The sequence below is a fragment of the Phyllobates terribilis genome, unplaced genomic scaffold, assembly GCF_046119375.1.
Source record: "Phyllobates terribilis strain yellow unplaced genomic scaffold, ASM4611937v1 Scaffold_343__1_contigs__length_2019054, whole genome shotgun sequence".
Taxonomy (NCBI): Eukaryota; Metazoa; Chordata; class Amphibia; order Anura; family Dendrobatidae; genus Phyllobates; species Phyllobates terribilis.
The window spans coordinates 845,189-860,228 of record NW_027363103.1 but is presented as its reverse complement, the minus strand read 5'-3'; the positions used below and the strand labels follow the sequence as shown (position 1 = coordinate 860,228).

At 43.5% G+C, this 15,040-nt stretch overlaps 1 long non-coding RNA gene across 1 annotated transcript in view; it reads left to right on the top strand.

Annotated features, from left to right (window-relative positions):
- The window catches only part of LOC141222221 (uncharacterized), a 59,405-nt gene extending 55,068 nt beyond the window's left edge, over nt 1-4,337 (top strand). Inside the window, exon 3 of the long non-coding RNA XR_012290067.1 lies at nt 4,068-4,337. This is a non-coding gene — a long non-coding RNA (uncharacterized lncRNA). The remainder of the gene's footprint in view (nt 1-4,067) is intronic.
- Nucleotides 4,338-15,040: the final 10,703 nt, after the last annotated feature.

Sequence of the window (15,040 nt, the reverse complement as noted above, 5' to 3'; positions counted from 1 at the left end):
ACTAATCACGGTCCGCCATGTCACGGGCATGCTCAGTGCAATGTATCCTGGACTTAGGCTGTAACAGCCCTGTTTCCCTCCGCAACCTATCCTTCATGTTGCTAGGAACAAAGACCCAAGAGACAGCTTGTACATCTCGTGCACCAGCTAGGCGTTGGGACCAATGATGATGCTGAGCAGCATCTGCCCTGGCTGGACCAGAATGGGAGACCACAGAATCCACTGATGATTCTGAACCCATTTCAAATCCAGAAAACACCTTACACAGATAGTGCTCAATATAGGGCTTACAGCCTATTAGTGACCCTCATACTGTTAGACTAGGCAGGCTGCAAAGCACTATCTAAGTGCACCCCATGAGGACAGACCCCCTAGTTTACAAATCCAGCATTGATGGGCTTGGCTGCACCCTGAATAAAAATAATGTGCAAAATCTATATATGAGGTTCTGGTAGATATTTTGGCGCTGGTCACGCACAGTGTCTGGTTTACAGCCTATTAGTGACGCCCATACTATTAGATTAGGCGGGCTATGCTCCCCTCATACACCTTACCACGGTGTGTAGTGTGACATGGAGCTAAACCCCCTGTCTTCTTAAGAATAAGGCTGCGAAAACCCTTCTCTTTATTGATAGTAGAGAAACCTCCATACAGTAGATGCGGAAAACATACGATGAACCCCAGTATTGTACCACATAGATAGGGCTCTTACCGGCTAAGCTTGGAGCAGGCTGTGTGCACAGAGCCCAAGATACAAAACTGTAGGGATGTGGACTGTCTTACCCTGTTCCTGCCCCTGAAGACAACAAACACCTCATGTGAATACTGTCTTGCGGTTTTATATCTAAAAGTGATATGTGTCTTATGTAATGTATAATGGTGATGTAACAGCATGTGAAGTGTTAATGCATAATGTGAGTATAGCATAAGATAAGCTTAGGATACCATAAGACATAAGTATAACATAAACCCTAAAATACAAATTTTATTAAATCTCTTTAAAATCGGGACATGCGGCATAAAGATGATCCGCATCAGTATTGCACTTTATCAAGATAAGTTCCTTTTATTGTTTAGTCTTGTGATCATTTATGTCATTGATACCTCTATGGGTGATTAATTCCAGGGCTGGCTAGGGTTATCCAGGGATAGCCGCCGTGGAGCGGGGGCGCCACAGTGTCAACATTAACTAGGGTGTCACCCTCCACTATAAGGCAGGTAATCAGCATCTAGGGTGTTGAACAGGGCTGATTGTAGCCTTTGTTTGGATGCCCGAATGTATCCTTTGGCTTGGAGGTCCAAAGATATTAGGAACGTTCTTGGGTGTTTTTATAAATTTGCACATTGTCACTTTATTCACTGTTGTCACTTTAATCATTTAGTACACACTGAGGATTGATTGTTTGATGTGATATCTGTACCAGTTTCTGGTAGACTGTCAGATCTTTGGTCTATGTAAGTACGAATAAGGGACTTTTAGGGTCTAGGGGCAGCTGCTGTTCAGCAAGGGTGCCATTGTCATCTATATGTAGGATGCCCATCTCCGTTGACATGCAGGTTCAGGCTAGGGTATCTATAGGGTGAGTTTTATTGAAGTACAGTGGGTACGGAAAGCATTCAGACCCCTTTAAATTTTTCACTCTTTATTTCATTGCAGCCATTTGGTAAATTCTAAAAAGTTCATTTTTTTCTCATTAAAGTCCACTCTGCACCCCATGTTGACTGAAAAAAACAGAAATGTAGAAATTTTTGCAAATTTATTAAAAAAGGAAAACTGAAATATCACATGGTCATAAGTATTCAGACCCTTTGCTCATATTTAAGTCACATGCTGTCCATTTCCTTGTGATCCTCCTTGAGATGGTTCTACTCTTTCATTGGAGTCCAGCTGTGTTTAATTAAACTGATAGGACTTGATTTGGAAAGGCACACACCTGTCTATATAAGACCTCACAGCTCACAGTGCATGTCAGACCAAATGACCAGTATTGAGTAGAAGCCCCCTTTTGAGCTAGTGCATCCATGAGTCTTCTTGGGAATGATGCAACAAGTTTTTCACACCTGGATTTGGGGTTCCTCTGCCATTCTTCCTTGCAGATCCTCTCCAGTTCTGTCAGGTTGGATGGTGAACGTTGGTGGACAGCCATTTTCAGGTCTCTCCAGAGATGTTCAATTGGGTTTAGGTCAGGGCTCTGGCTGGGCCAGTCTAGAATGGTCACAGAGTTGTTCTGAAGCCACTCCTTTGTTATTTTAAGGCTGTGTTCACACGATGCGTATTTCATGCGTTTCCGCGGCGTTTTTGCAGTTGCGTAAACGCCGCGGAAACGCATGAAAAACGCATGGTAGAAGGGAAGCAATGTTCCCCAATGGAAATCCGCATGTGCTGTGCCCATGATGCGGATTTTTCCGCAGCGTTAACGCTGCGGTCAAAAATCCGCAGCATGTCAATTAATTTTGCGGAAACGCGGCGATTTCGCCGCCATTGACTTGCATTAGAACGCGCCAATTCCGCAAGACTGCATCTGTACTTGCGTAATTGGTGCGTTCTAATGTGCGGATGGTACCCGGGTGTGGAGGAGAGGAGAGTCTCATCCACACCCAGGTACCATTAAAAAAGCTGTAAAAGAAGAATAAAATAAAAAATAAATGTATTCTTACCTTCTGTCGGCCCGCGCAGCGCTCCCGCTTGGTTCCCGGCACTTGCAGTGAGTTGTAGGACCTGCGGTGACGTCAGAGTCATGTGACGGGTCACGTGACGCTGACGTCGGCAGGTCTTTCAATTCAAAGTTGCCGGCGAGGGAGAACAGATTGAGCAGGACAGCGCGGGCCATCGGAGGTAAGTATATACACTCTCTCGGTTCACACTGTATAAATCCATGCTGTTTGCATGGATTTATACAGTGTGACCTAGTTATCAAGCACTTTCCAGGTGATGCTAACATCGCCTGGAAAGCGCTTGTCAATCTGCATGCGGAAACGCATGTGAATCTGCATGTGGATCCGCATGTATTCTGCAGGAAAAACGCATGCACAATCTGCATGCGTTTTTTCTGCCAGGGAGATGCAGAAATGATGCAGAAATTTTCTGCTTCATTTCTGCATCGTGTGCACATACCCTAACTGTGTGCATAGGGTCATTGTCTTGTTGGAAGGTGAACCTTCGGCCAAGTCTGAGGTCCAGAGCACTCTGGAAGAGGTTTTCATCCAGGATATCTGTGTACTTGGCCGCATTCATGTTTCTTTCAATTCCAACCAGTCGTCCTGTCCCTGCAGCTGAAAAACACCCCCATGATGCTGCCACCACCATGTTTCACTGTTGGGATTGTATTGGGCAGGTGATGAGCAGTGCCTGGTTTTCTCCACACATACCCCTTAGAATTATCACCAAAAAGTTCTATCTTAGTCTCATCAGACCAAAGAATCTTATTTCTCATAGACTGGGAGTCCTTCATGTGTTTTTAAGCAAACTCTGTGCAGGCTTTCATATGTCTTGCACTGAGGAGAGGCTTCCGTTGGGCCACTCTGCCATAAAGGCTCGACTTGTGGAGGGCTGCAGTGATAGTTGACTTTATGCAACTTTCTCCCATCTCCCTACTGCATCTTTGGAGCTCAGCCACAGTGATCTTGGGGTTCATCTTTACCTCTCTCACCAAGGCTCTTCTCCCACGATTGCTCAGTTGAGCTGGACGGCCAGGTCTAGGAAGACTTCTGGTGGTCCCAAACTTCTTCCACTTAAGGATTATGGAGGCCACTGTGTTCTTAGGACCCTTGACTAATGCAGAAATTCTTTTGTAAACTTGGCCAGATCTGTGCCTTGCCACAATTCTGTCTCTAAGCTCCTTTGGCAGTGTCAGGATGCCAGGTTTAATTTTACTTTGCCAGTAGTTTTTCCCTTAGCCAAGATGGCTTCCATTGCCTCACTGGGGTCATGTGTTTCCTGCCTGTGGACCTACTTAAACTGCATGTGTTGCAATCATGCCTTGCCTGAGTATTGTGTGCTTTTAGCTTTCTACTCACCTGTGCTAGCCCTCTGAATAGAGTCTTGCTGACTTTGTGTTTACTCCTAGTCATCCGCTGAAAGGATTTCTGCCTGAATCCTCTGCTAAGGGGACTTCTGCTGAAAGGAACCACTGGCTGTTGTTCACTCACGCTGGGATCTCTGAACTTTTGTCTTCCTGAAGAAAACTTCTCCTGGATCTCTACACCTCTGGTATAGTCACCATCTTGCTCTGTGTTTAAATACCCGGCTCCAGCTCTGCTTAAGACATCGCTGTTTCCTCCGCTGCACCTCCTGCATTCTTCAATATCCAGATCCATATTCCAGTTTGTCTTCTCTTCTGCACTACGTGAGTCCACAATCAACTGAGGAATGCCTACGTCTGCTTACTATCCTTATTTCTGTTTGCATATTACTGTACCTAAGTAAACTTGAACTATGGTTAACTTTTGCATACCCTAATAGTAATGAAGGCCGTGCCTTACAGATTAGGTTCTAAGAAGTATTGTTTGGAATGAACTTACCTTCATAAACTGTTTGCTGTGATCTTTTGCACTTGAGTTTAAAATAGACTTTCACACTACTCTTGTCTCAGTCTCTGCTTTTGGCCCACACCATTGGACTTCAGGGTATCTACTAACATCGTAACAGGCAGTTCCTTTGAGCTCATGATTCTCATTTGGTCTGACATGCACTGTGAGCTGTGAGGTCTTATATAGACAGGTGTGTGCCTTTCCAAATCAAGTCCTATCAGTTTAATTAAACACAGCTGGACTCCAATGAAAGAGTAGAACCATCTCAAGGAGGATCACAAGAAATGGACAGCATGTGACTTAAATATGAGCAAAGGGTCTGAATACTTATGACCATGTGATATTTCAGTTTTCCTTTTTTAATAAATTTGCAAAAATTTCTACATTTCTGTTTTTTTTCAGTCAACATGGGGTGCACAGTGTACTTTAATGAGAAAAAAAATGAACTTTTTAGAATTTACCAAATGGCTGCAATGAAACAAGGAGTGAAAAATGTAAAGGGGTCTGAATGCTTTCCGTACCCACTGTATATAGTACTCAATGGGTGTGGTCTGCCTCTGATTGAGAAGTGCCTCTTCCGGCAGTCTGAATAAGGGTCTATCGTTAGGGGTGTGACTAATTTGTTTTCACTTAGGGTGATATATGTCCCGCTTTTAATGAGATTTAATAACATTTGTATTTTAGGGTTTCTATTATAATTCTGGGATTTCCTAATTTGTTTATAGAATTTTTGAATTGCATAACACATAGGATAAGGATAATAGGTTTAGTATATGAGATAGGAAATAGTTATTGATAGAACTAGTGCAGTGGATGGGCACTAGTGTTAATAAAAAGAGGGGCACTTCCTGATAGTGTGCGCCATGTCCCATGATTTGGGAATCTTACAGACCATATTGCACTATCATTAAGTTGCTGTTTTGTTGCTATGCAGTAAGGTTTTCCTTTCTTATAAGTTTGTCCTTTGTCTCTCCCTGTCTCTCTCAGATGTAGCTGTGATGTCAGTAACCCCTCCCTTCTTCTCCATTCTTCTTCCTCATTCACCATCTTCAGCCATGTTAGAAGCTTATGTGCTTCCAGCCCGTTTCTAAAAAAGTCTTTTTACCTGCTGTACATTTGCACATCATCGAGTATTCTGCTAGAAAATAAATCTTCTTCTGAATCTTCAACAATGTGCTTCTTGCAGTCGAGTTAAACTATCTGAAGACATCACTATGTGTGAGTACGGTAAAGAGACAGCCTAGAAACGGTGTCTCACAGCGCCCTATGCTTGCAGCTTAGTCATGGAGTCAGAATAGTGTGAGTTCAGTGAGAGTTAGTGAAGTGCATAGTGAAGGTGAAGTTCAGGTGCGGTGGGCTGCTAGGGGCAGCATGTGTCACTTGTTCCAGGCAGTGGGAGGCATTACTGGGATCCAGAGCAGTCGCTCCAGTCACGTCCAGAGCCTAAGGTCTGGCATAGGAGCTGCCGGACACTTTGTGTGCTCTGAAGTACAAAGGAAGATGGACAGGGACCTGCATAGATGGAAGTTGAAGGCCAGTCCCGGGTGCACTGCAGAGGTGGACGAGAAATACAGGATGAGCTAGCAACAGGGCTGAAGAGGAGTTATGCTAAGAAGGAGGATAATGTGAATTGCTGTGCCTTATCCCATCTGTACCCACCTGATGAACTTGAACTGTCAAGTATATGTTTGACTGTTACAAAGAACTTCGTGTTCCCTAAATTGTGAGCGGCGGCTTCTGAGGACAGAAGCCTGAAGGCAGTGGAGGCCTGCGGCCTACAAGAGAGTGTGCTGCACCCCACACCCTAGAGCACACTGGGACTGGGACACCCATTGTCTGTAAAGTGCCAGAGCGAAATCAGACCGACGTTCAGTCACGACTACCGCTCTGTGCCACTTTACAAGATGAGTGATAAGGGAACTTCTCCATCAGAAGAGAAGAGGAAATAATGGTCGCTGCCCAAACTGTGACAAGAACAGGACCACAATGCAACAAGAACTGTCTCACAATGCTCTTGGAACTTTCCCATAATGCATTGCAAATTGAAACTAGAGCAAATACATTAAATCACTAGCAGACAGTGCCGTTATCAAACAATAAAAAAGAGACAGGATTCAAATGCAAGCAACATAATGTCAGAACTGATATACACATAAAGTGACTAGATTCCCTGGATAGCTAAATTCGCTGCTGAGGCAAGAACACGGGCTGCCCAGCACTATTTAAGTGCACCCCATGAAGATAGACACTCTAATTTACAAGGCCATAACATATAGGTGCATCTCACAAAATTAGAATATCATCAAAAAGTTAATTTATTTCAGTTCTTCAATGCAAAAAGTGAACCTCATATATTATATAGAGTCATTACAAACACAGTGATCTATTTCAAGTGTTTATTTCTGTTAATGTTGATGATTATGGCTTATAGCCAATGAAAACACAAAAGTCATTAACTCAGTAAATTAAAATAATTAACAAAAAACACCTGCAAAGACTTCCTAAGCATTTAAAAAGGTCCCTTAGTCTGTTTTAGTAGGCTCCACAATCATGACAATCATGATGAAGACTGCTGGCTTGACAGATGTCCAGAGTTCCAATTTTCATTTGAAATCAAGGTCCCAGAGTCTGGAAGAAGAGTGGAGAGGCCACAATCCAAGCTGCTTGAGGTCTAGTGTGAAGTTTCCACAATCAGTGATGGTTTGGGGAGCCGTGTCATCTGCTGGTGTAGGTCCACTGTGTTTTTTCAACACAAAAGTCAGCGCAGCCGTCTACCAGGAAATTTTAGAGCACTTCATGCTTCCCTCTGCCACAGTATCAAGCTACCAGGGGGGCAAAGGGGGCGGTGGCCCCGGGCCCCTCGCTCTTAGGGGGCCCATCCAGGGCTACGCCAGTGTAACTGTATCTAGCATGCCCCTGGTGCCAGCATCGGGCCCCACTGCCCGCCACCGCCGCAAGTTTACTGATGAGAGAGGGAGCGCGGATCTCTCTCCCATTAGTCCCTTCTGTGACTGACGTCTCTGACATCATCACTTGGCGCCCAGCCCGCTGTGCTGAAGATGTGTGCGTGCTGGGTGCTCTGAGCAGCGAGGGAACCAGGAGGAGAGATGAGTACTGTTTATTTATTTTTTGCCGGGTGGGGGGCGGCATTATATTACAGACTCTGCCTATGGGAAGGGGGAGGTGCATTATACTACAGACTCTGCCTATGGGGGAGCATTATCCTAAAGACTCTGCCCACAGAGAGGGGGGGCATTATACTAAAGACTCTGCCTATGGGGAGGGGGGGCATTATACTACAGACTGTCTATGGGGAGGGGGGGAGCATTATACTAAAGCCTCTGTCTATGGGGGGGCATTCTACTACAGACTCTGCCTATGGGGGGCATTATACTACAGACTCTGTTTATGAGCAGGGGAGAGCAGTAGACTACAGACTCTGCCTATGGGGGGACATTGTACTACAGACTCTGCCTATAAGAGGGGGAGCATTATACTACAGACTCTGCCTATGGGGGGTGCATTTTACTACAGACTCTGCCTATAGGTGGGGCATTATACTACAGACGCTGCCTATGAGATGGGGGGGGCATTATATCACAGACTCTGCCTATGAGGAGGGGGGGCACATTATACTACAGACTCTGCCTATCGGGGCGCATTATACTATACGAAGGACTATGGGGAGTGCATTATACTATATTGAGGACTATCTGGTGCATTATACTATATGTACTCTATTTATACAGTGTGGGAGATAATGTGGGTTCTTTGAACAGTGTGGGGGCCATCATACAGTGTGGGAGATAATGTGGGATCTTTGTATGGTGTGGAGGCCATCATACAGTGTTGGAGCCATCAGCTTGTGGGCTACTAAGGGGTCAGTATACTGTGTGGGGGTACTATACAGTGAGGGGGAATTATATAGTGAATAGGAGAGCATCATACTGGTTAGAGCGGAGCTCTACATGGGGGGAGACTCAGGACATTATTAAATCTTAGGTGGGCACTTATTGTTATAGGGGAACTCAGGTTATCGTGACTGTCGAAGGGGCACTATTACTTTCTAGTGGGCACTGTTTTCTAGGACACTTGCACACGGCATTACTTTATTTTAGAGGTTTGTTTTACCATCTAGAGGGCACACAGTAGGTGCAGTAATAGGGACACATTTTGCAGCAGAGGCTCAGTATTGGGGTATCAGCAGGATGAGAAGTTTGTGCAGGTTGGGGATAGATGTGGTCAGTGCCTGAAATGTAAGGAGTCAAATGTGTCTTTGTTGTGATCTCAGCATACCTGAGACTCTGAGTCCTGGCTGGAGAAGTTGTCGTGTCGGTCTGGGCCAGATGGAAAAGACGGGAAAAGTGAACAATTTAATCAGAAAGAACGTCAGCTGTAAGGTACTATATATAACTGAGCTGTGATCTCTTATATGTTCTGCAGGACTGGCATCTATCAATATATGTCACCATATGGCGGTAATATCAGTGCTGGTCTTTGTATAGAGATTATTTTTAGTAACAGCGCGGTCATCTGCTGAGGTTTTCCTACATCCACTATCTGGGTGCGCCGCTATAGTTGGAATCAGGGTTACCTGGTTAGAGGCCCACTCAGAAGTTTCGGCCCCCTGAACCAAAACCTTAGCTACGCCAAGCTTTTTGGAGATGGAAATTTCATTCTCCAGCAGGACTTGGCCCCTGTCCACACTGACAAAAGTACTAATACCTGGTTTAAAACAACAGTATCACTGTGCTTGATTGGCAGCAAACTCACCTGACCTTAACCCCATAAAGAATCTATGGGGTATTGTCAAGAGGAAAATGAGAGACACCAGACCCAACAATGCAAACGAGCTGAAGGCTTCTATCAAAGCCACCTGGGCTTCCATAACCCCTCAGCAGTGTCACAGGCTGATCCCTCCATGCCACATTGCCGCATTGATGCAGTAATTGATGTAAAAGGAGCCCCGACCAAGTATTGAGGGCATTTATTGAACATACATTTCAGTAGGACAACATTTTGGATTTTGAAAACATTTTTCAAGCTGTTGTTATAAGGTATTCTAATTAATTGAAATAATGACTTTTGAGTTTTCATTGGCTGTAAGCCATAATCATCAACATTAACAGAAATAAACACTTGAAATAGATCACTCTGTGTGTAATGGCTCTATATAATATATGAGTTTCACGTTTTGTATTGAAGAACTGAAATAAATTAACTTTTATGGTGATATTCTAATTTTGTGAGATGCACCTGTAGATGGGCTTGGCTGCACCCTGAATAAAAATAGCATGTAAAAAATATATATGATATATATGAGGTATTGGTCGATATTTTGGCCAAAATATACAAGCTCGCAACCTGCTCAAGGGTCCTCACACTTGCGAGTCCCTACACTAACATTAAAAGCAAAGTCACAAAAACAAGGAATTAAAGTTCCCACCAAAATTCAAGAATTAACACAGCAAATACAGCAACAATAATTACAAGGATGCAGCAAACCCATATAATGAAGAAGTCAGCAGCACAGGTGCAAAATATTGATGAGACAACCACTCACAACCTACCAATTCATGGAGGGGGTGATTGCTTAGTATTAAAACTGCACACAAATAAGCCTTGTATAGGGCACTGGTCACACACAGGTAGTGCACAATGTCTGGCTTACAGCCTATTAGTGAAGCCCAAACTATTAGATTAGGCGGGCTGCCCAGCACTTTTTAAGTGCACCCCATGAAGACAGACACCCTAGTTTACAAGGCCAACATTGATGGGTCTGGCTGCACCCTGAATAAAAATAACGTGCAAAAAATATATATGATATATATGAGGTATTAGTAAATATTTTGGCCAAAATACACAAGCTCGCAACCCGCGTCAAGGGTCCTCATACTTGCGAGTCCCTACACTAACATTAAAAGCAAAGACAAATTTAAATTCCCACCAAAATTCAAGAATTAACACAGCAAGAAAAGGGCAACAGTGTTTACCTGCCTAGGTCTCAGTACTAATCATACAATATAATAACGATGACAGCAATACAGGTGCAAAATACTGATGTGACAACCACTCACATATTACCAATTAATGGAGGGGGGTGATTACATAGTATTAAAACTGCACACAAAATTATATGGGATTGCTACATCCTAATAGTGCATTAGTTCTGAGATCTGGGCAGGTAAATGCTATATTAATAATTGATTTTTTGGGGAAAGTTAAATTCTCTTTTGTTGGCTTTACTTTTAATCTAACTGAAATACACATAAGCTTTTTTCCTAAACATTAGGATCTGTTTAGAGCCATCAGCTCAAAAAGGCTTCCTTTGACAGACTTGGCATAAGCAGGTCAAAAGGAACCCTGATCTTTACCATTACACCCCTTTACAGGAATGGAGACTTACCACATGCTCAGGGTTGCATCTACAGAGTAGCTGCTGGCTAGAGGAGCGAGCTTGAGGCTATAACTCTAACTAAAGCTTTTTTATTACTAAATGATGGGTTCTGTCTAAGGCCATTGGCTCAAAAAGACTTCCTCGGACAGACTTGGCGCAAGCTACTCCATTCTGCAGATCCCAAGGGAACCCTGGCCTTTACCATTACACCCCTGTACAGGGATAGATACTTACCATAGGCCCAGGGTTGCATCTACAGAGTAGCTGCTGGCCGGAGGAGCGAGCTTGAGGCTATAGTGGTTGATTCAACTCTAACTAAAGCTTTTTTTTCCTAAATACTGGGATCTGTTTAAGGCTGTTGGCTCAAACAGACTTCCTCGGACAGACTTGGCGCAAGCTACTCCATTCTGCAGATCCCAAGGGAACCCTGGTTTTTACCATTACACCCCTGTACAGGGATAGATACTTACCATAGGCCCAGGGTTGCATCTACAGAGTAGCTGCTGGCCGGAGGAGTGCGCTTGAGGCTTGAGTAGTTGAGTCAATCCTAACTAAAGAAAAACCTATCTAATGACACTTTCTTGTTAGGACCTGTCTGAGGCCTATGGCTCAAAAAAGCAACTTTGGAAAAACTTGGCAAAAGCCAGTCTATCCTACAGGTTCCAAAGGAACTCTGACCTTCACTCTTACAGCCCTGTACAGTGATAAAGACTTATTACAGGGCCTTGATTGCATCTACATAGTAGATGCTGACTGGAGGGGCAAACTTAAGGTTAGAATGGTTCAGCCAACCCTAACTATTGCTACTTTCTTAAATGTTAGGATATTTCTGAGGCCGTTGGCTCAAACAGGCTTCCTTGGACAGACTTGGCGCAAAACACACCATTTCTGATGTTTCCAAATGAACCCTGGGCTTCACCCTTGAACCTCTATACAGGGACCGTTTCATAGTTTTAAGGTTGAAAGACACAAGTCCATCAAGTTCAACCTAAAAGCTAATGTGTTGATCCAGAGGAAGGCAAAAACCCCATGAGGCAGATGCTAATTGCCCCATATTAGGGGAAAAATTCCTTCCCGACTCCACATATGGCAATCAGACTAGTTCCCTGGATCAACGTCCCATAACAAAATCTAGTACGGATCACCTGCAATTTTATATTATTCAAGAAAGGCACACACATGCCCTCCTTGAATTTTTTTTAGAAAATTAAGTATTTCAATTTCATGTGGTAGAGAGTTTTATAACCTCATTGCTCACACAATAAAAATTTGCCAACTAACTTCCTTTAGACAAAGTGAATTAGGATCTTTATGCTAGAGTAATTGAATTAACTCTAACTGAAATAGATTAATGCTTTTTTCCTAAATGTTGAAATTTGTTTAAATCCATCAGCTCAAAAAGGCTTTCTCGGACAGACTTGGCGCAAGCTACTCCATTCTGCAGATCCCAAGGGAACCCTGGCCTTTACCTTTACACCCCTGTACAGGGATAGATACTTACCATAGGCCCAGGGCTGCATCTACAGAGTAGCTGCTGGCCGGAGGAGCGAGCTTGAGGCTATAGTGGTTGATTCAACTCTAACTAAAGCTTTTTTTTCCTAAATACTGGGATCTGTTTAAGGCTGTTGGCTCAAACAGACTTCCTCGGACAGACTTGGCGCAAGCTACTCCATTCTGCAGATCCCAAGGGAACCCTGGTTTTTACCATTACACACCTGTACAGGGATAGATACTTACCATAGGCCCAGGGTTGCATCTACAGAGTAGCTGCTGGCCGGAGGAGTGCGCTTGAGGCTTGAGTAGTTGAATCAATCCTAACTAAAGAAAAACCTATCTAATGACACTTTCTTGTTAGGACCTGTCTGAGGCCTATGGCTCAAAAAAGCTTCTTTGGAAAGACTTGGCAAAAGCCAGTCTATCCTACAGGTTCCAAAGGAACTCTGGCCTTCACTCTTACAGCCCTGTACAGTGATAAAGACTTATTACAGGGCCGTGATTGCATCTACATAGTAGATGCTGACTGGAGGGGCAAACTTAAAGTTAGAATGGTTCAGCCAACCCTAACTATTGCTACTTTCTTAAATGTTAGGATATTTCTGAGGCCATTGGCTCTAACAGGCTTCCTTGGACAGACTTGGCGCAAAACACACCATTTCTGATGTTTCCAAATGAACCCTGGGCTTCACCCTTGAACCTCTATACAGGGACCGTTTCATAGTTTTAAGGTTGAAAGACACAAGTCTGTCAAGTTCAACCTAAAAGCTAATGTGTTGATCCAGAGGAAGGCAAAAACCCCATGAGGCAGATGCTAATTGCCCCATATTAGGGGAAAAATTCCTTCCCGACTCCACATATGGCAATCAGACTAGTTCCCTGGATCAACGTCCCATAACAAAATCTAGTACGGATAACCTGCAATTTTAAATTATTTAAGAAAGGCACACACATGCCCTCCTTGAATTTTTTTTTAGAAAATTAAGTATTTCAATTTCATGTGGTAGAGAGTTTCATAACCTCATTGCTCACACAATAAAAATTTGCCAACTAACTTCCTTTAGACAAAGTCAAAGTGAATTAGGATCTTTATACTAGAGTAATTGAATTAACTCTAACTGAAATAGATTAATGCTTTTTTCCTAAATGTTGAAATTTGTTTAAATCCATCAGCTCAAAAAGGCTTTCTCGGACAGACTTGGCGCAAGCTACTCCATTCTGCAGATCCCAAGGGAACCCTGGCCTTTACCATTACACCCCTGTACAGGGATAGATACTTACCATAGGTCCAGGGCTGCATCTACAGAGTAGCTGCTGGCCGGAGGAGCGAGCTTGAGGCTATAGTGGTTGATTCAACTCCAACTAAAGCTTTTTTTTCCTAAATACTGGGATCTGTTTAAGGCTGTTGGCTCAAACAGACTTCCTTGGACAGACTTGGCGCAAGCTACTCCATTCTGCAGATCCCAAGGGAACCCTGGTTTTTACCATTACACCCCTGTACAGGGATAGATACTTACCATAGGCCCAGGGTTGCATCTACAGAGTAGCTGCTGGCCGGAGGAGTGCGCTTGAGGCTTGAGTAGTTGAATCATTCCCAACTAAAGAAAAACCTATCTAATGCCACTTTCTTGTTAGGACCTGTCTGAGGCCTATGGCTCAAAAAAGCTTCTTTGGAAAGACTTGGCAAAAGCCAGTCTATCCTACAGGTTCCAAAGGAACTCTGGCCTTCACTCTTACAGCCCTGTACAGCGATAAAGACTTATTACAGGGCCTTGATTGCATCTACATAGTAGATGCTGACTGGAGGGGCAAACTTAAGGCTAGAATGGTTCAGCCAACCCTAACTATTGCTACTTTCTTAAATGTTAGGATATTTCTGAGGCCGTTGGCTCAAACAGGCTTCCTTGGACAGACTGGGCGCAAAACACACCATTTCTGATGTTTCCAAATGAACCCTGGGCTTCACCCTTGAACCTCTATACAGGGACCGTTTCATACTAGCAAAAAAGAAGCAAGACAAAATTATATCTCATACCCTACCATAATTATATATAAATGTAAAGCAAAATTGCATAATAAATATAGGGTACTTAGTGAACTATTTTTGATCAAAAAAAGTATACAAGCCGTCCCACCAGCGGCAAGGTGACCCTAAATTGGGACGGTACCTATACTGCCTATATTAAAAACCTTACTGTATATCAAAGTTGAAGTAATGCATATAAAAGGGTAGACAAATAGGACCGGGTCCCAACTCCAGACCACCTAGGCCCGTGGTAAGCTACATATATACCAATCAGCTCAACAAAGGGCATGCCACACCCTTAAATTGCACAGAATGCAAACAAGTCAAAAAACCAGACAATGTGAACTGAGGTCTAAGATGGCAGACATACAAGAAACAGAGGCATGTTCACACTAGCAAAAAAGAAAAAAAGAAGCAAGACAAAATTATATCTCATACCCTACCATAATTATATATAAATGTAAAGCAAAATTGCATAATAAATATAGGGTACTTAGTGAACTATTTTTGATCAAAAAAAGTATACAAGCCGTCCCACCAGCGGCAAGGTGACCCTAAATTGGGACGGTACCTATGCCCTTTGTTGAGCTGAT